Raw genomic sequence first — 4,666 nt, 5'->3', positions numbered from 1 at the left:
GCCTGTGCAGGCCGGCCCCACACGCTGGAGGCAGGGCCTGTGCGTCAGACCACAGCAGGCAGGCGAGGGTTGGGTGGTCGTGGCCCTAGCATCCCTGCAGGAAGGACGACTGGCCCAGGCTTGGACCCTGGGGGCTGTCCCCTAGGTCGTGGCCCGCACTGCTGCTGGAAATGGGACCAACCTTCCCCGCCCCACTGACCACGCCCAGGACAGACCGGCTTCCTGGGCTTAGAGCTCGCTGGCCTCCCCGCGGGGAAGCTGACAGGCTGCGGGGAGGAGCGGCATCGCTGCCGTGGGGAAGCCAGCGCGGATATTTTTAGCCAACTGCTCTGACGGGTGAAAACCTGAAAGCTGCTGTTCCAGGCACCTTGTTTTAGCGCTGCAGATGGCGTGCTAGAATCTGCCGCCTGTTCCCGGCGGTCCCGCGGGAAGACACCTTGCCTGTCACAGAAGCGGCGTGGAGGGGTGTGGGTGGTTAAACAGGTCCGGCTGTGAGGAGCGGGAAGCCATGTGGCCACGCTAACGTTAGCCCTGCCAGGTGAGTGGCTTGGGCCCTGGCTGCTGGCCTCTGCAGCCCCAGTGCAGCAGCCCTGAGGTCCCGGGGAAGGTGGCCCCTTGGTGTGGTGGGGAGGCCCGGCCAGGAGGCGCTACCTCCACTGTCAGCATGTCCCCTCCATGCCCCAGGAAGGGGCTCTCCCAGGTCTTGGGCCACTGCACCTGCAGCGGGGTGCGTCAGAGTCAGGACATCTGCCCCCGAGAGCGGTGAGCCAGCTGCCCAGAGCAGAGGCGAAAGCCGTCCAGTCGGGTGTGGCCTGGCCTTGCTGAGCGACAGGGTGGGCTCTCCATAGCAGGCGGGGTCTGCAGAGGGTGGGAGGCCCACGGCCAGAACTTCCTTCCCTGCCACTCCAGTTGTCTGGACTGGGCTGCTCTTCGACCTCACAGACCCCACTAGCCTGACCAAAGTGTGTGGGGGTGAGGTGGGGACCAGGAGGAGGGGGAGCGGGGACAGGGCTCCCCAACACCTGGTCTTCCACAGCCACCTGCTCCCTCCACGGTCATTTCCCAGGACACCGGCGCCCACGTCACATTCTGCTGTGCCATCCACGCTGGGCACAGAGGGAGGGGGACTGCTGCGATGCGCTGGCACTGATGAGCCCCCGGGCAGCCCTCACCAGGCCTTGCTGACTCCGAGGGTCTCTGGGCCCTGGTGTTGGGCCCCGGCCTGTATACTGGGCCCTTGTCCTCCTGGACCCGACAGCCAGCCGAACACATGCGGCACACCCTCCCCAGTTAGCAGAGGGAAGAGACACGGATGCTGGAAGCCCTGGGACCCCGGGACTGCCACCGCGGCCCTGCGGTGGGTGACTGGCTAGAGAGCACCAAGCAGCTGAGGGCTGAGCAGGTGAGCCCGCAGGGGAGAGGCCCAGTCTCACGGTGCAGTGGTCAATGCCCCAGTCTGGAAGTGGGGCAGTGGGGAGACGTGTGGGGACGTAGAGGGCGTCACTGAGAGGCCCCCGGGCGCATGGCCCTGCCCGCCCAGGGTGGTCAGGCTGGCATGTTGGTGCTGCTCACAGAGCTGCGAGGGGGCCTCTAGACCCTGCCTGGCCACCACCAGCCACAGAGACAGAGGCCAAGTGCAGCCCCAGGAGGGTACTCTGCCCGTGACGGCCTGCTGGCTCCGTGTCCCCAAGTCTGCCCGTGACGGCGGCCTGCCGGCTCTGTGTCCCCAAGTCTGCCTGTGACAGCCTGCCGGCTCTGTGTCCCCAGGACCCAGCAGAGCTGGGTTGCTCTACAGTTCTGACCAAAAGAGGTAATGTGCACACTAGGGTCCCAGAGTGTGTATTGGTAAAGGCAAAACTGTCCGTGGAGAAAATTCTTCAATATTGATTTATTTAAAAAGAATAATGGCATGTTAGCAAAAACATCATTTACGAGAACAGCTTTACTTTCTAAAAATACTTTAACAAGAAGAGTGACATTGTCATGTTAAAGTCCTCGCAGAAGGCTGGGCTTCCCTGCGGCTTCTGCACGGAGCCCCTGCAACCTCACTTGCAGAGACACTGCAAAGCTCAGACCTGAGACGCACAGCTCAGCAGACTCTGGGGATCTGTGAAGAAGGCCTGTGCATCCAGGACCTAAAGGAAGACGTGGCTTTGCCCGGCAAGCGCCGGTGCTACGGAGACGGCGGCTGTCTGAGCTGCTTGCCGTGGCCCTGTGTCGCTCCGAGTCGGATCTCTGTCACGGAAGCAAGACTCACAACTCACATTGTCTAGGGTGAAATGAAGCGACAGCGACTGGCTACAAGAAAATACCTGTGACGTGAGTAACAGTCAGAACTTGGCACCCGCAGGCGGTGCAGTGGTTGGGGCGCTGGACTCCCACGTGCCGACTGTGGTTCAGGTCCTGGACCCGGTGGCTTGCTTTCTCACCTTCCCTCTCTCTGTGTCTCTCTGGCCCAATTAAAATAAATGAATAAATAAATAAAATAAGTAATTCTTTTAAAAAAAAAAATAGTCAAAAGGCTAATAGGTGTAACAGGCAGACTTCCCGGAGAGTCTTGGAAAACGGAGACCTGAGACAGACAGGGAGGTGCTAGCCCCAACCTGGCAGGGCCATGCACGAGCAGACCGTCAGCCCGAGCGGGGGAGGCCTGCTGCTGTAGGGGACACGGCGCCGTCTGGGGACCGGAGGCTGCGCTGGATCAGTCAGGTTCTCTGGAGGTACTGGGAAGACTTCAGAAAGGTCGTGGAGAAGTGAGAGTAAAGGGTGGGGTTAGCCTAAGCTTTCTCAGATCCACACATAATGTTGAAATGAGCATTCGATGACCTTTCCGAAGACCCCGTGTGTATGACGTTGTATGTAATCATATGCCCCTCTCCCAGGTGGGTGTTACAGGCGAGATGCACACCTCTTTCAAGGAACTAGTTGGGCATTTGTGGTGAGGACTTGGCCTGGGGGACCCCAGCTCTACCAAGTGGGCCAGCATCCCGCCCCGCCACACACCTGCTGCGTGGGAGGCTGCGCTCCAGCGAAAAGCGCCCTTCGGTTTCAGTTTCTCACAAAGCAATTACACAATGCCAAAGGCCGCGATCGGCTCCCCTTCAAAAACCTCACCTTCAAACCGTACTCTGATTGGCCACTTCCCATAGCAAATCGGTGAGCTTAGAATCCCTCAGATTTGCATATCCGGCACCTCATGATTGGTCCATAAAAGCAACCAATCACAACCCACCTTTTACAATCCTTCATTCAACCAATCACTGCCCACCAGCATGTATATAACTACGATCCCTGGCCCACAAGTTCTGGACTACCCTGAAGACCCTGGAGAGTTGCAACACCGCGTCATCTCATCTCCGGAGTCTCCTCCAGAAGACCCTGAAGAGCTGTGACGCTGCGTCGTCTCCGTGCTGCCCACAATAAACGGCCGACTCTGAAGAGTTATAACACTGCGTTGTTTGTCCCGTCTCTCATTCCTCTCAGGAAACCTCTTCGATTGTTCCCCGGGTCAGACACTGCTGGTGAGGCTCCCATCGCTCCATCCCTGCGAGGCGGCAGGGCCCGTGAGCAACCCCTGACTCAGCACCTCCGGCTTGGGTGGTATCTTAGGGTGCTGTCCTGGGCAGTCAGAGCCCGGCTGTCCCGTGGAGACACCGTGTCCAGGCTCAGGGGAGGCCATTTCTTCCTCAGGGTCTGGTCTGAGCCGCAGAGTCCCCCGGGATCCCGAGGTTCTCCTCTCAGGCACCTATGCCCCCGCGGGCAGCTCTCTAGCAGGGGAGTGGGCTCCAACCATGGCTGACTACGTGGGAGCCAGGAACCACCTCGCCATCTGCTGGTCTCCACGAGCCAGTTTCCAGGAAAGCTGCTGACTGCCCTGTGCTCCGGAAAGGGCTGAGCAGGTCTGTCGCCTGTGTCCTTCGGGCCTCGTGCCGGGCTCACCTGTGGTGGCCTGCTTCCTCTCACGTCACCCGGACACGTTGAGAACATCACACGCGTGTGTGGGGTGTCCAGCCCCACCCAGGGCCTACCCAGTTCCCACGCTGTCCGGGCCGTGCGGTGAGCCGCTCCCTGCGGGATGCATGCGCACCATCTGGCTGCAGTCAGGTCCTGGCCGTGGGCGCTAGCAGGAAAAGCCGGCGTTTACCCAGCTGGGGTCGGCGGACTTCCGTAAAGGACCAGGCCGTCGCTGCGTCGGGTTTCCTTGGGCGCCGCGTGTGAGCCACGATGTCTTTGCCACCGTAGCAGGAACGCGGCCACGGAGCACGTGGGTGAGCAGGCGTGGCTGCGGCCCGCAGACACATCATACAGGTGGGCCCGATACACACATATACACAGGGGCACACATGCATGTGCACATATGTGCACACACAACCCACATGGACACACATACACATGCATGTATATGCACACACATGCACGCACCCTCCAGAGAAAGCAGTGCCGATTCTGTTTGCTCTTCACTGCAGTGAGCTACGGGTGTCCCCACGGAAAGTCACACAGAGGCCACGGACCCCCTGAGGTGGCGTCCTGCTTCGCACTGCCTGGCAAAGGCAGTCTACATGCCGGGGCTGCCGCCGGGTGCCAGGGCGGGGTGGGGAGGAGGGAGGAGCGGAGGGGGGAGGAGGAGAGGGGAGGAGGGGCGGGGGCGGGGGGGGGGCATCACCGC

The sequence above is a fragment of the Tupaia chinensis genome, unplaced genomic scaffold (genome assembly GCF_000334495.1).
Source record: "Tupaia chinensis unplaced genomic scaffold, TupChi_1.0 Scaffold144682_1, whole genome shotgun sequence".
In the NCBI taxonomy this organism is placed as follows: Eukaryota; Metazoa; Chordata; class Mammalia; order Scandentia; family Tupaiidae; genus Tupaia; species Tupaia belangeri.
Note: the sequence above shows the minus strand (reverse complement) of the source record.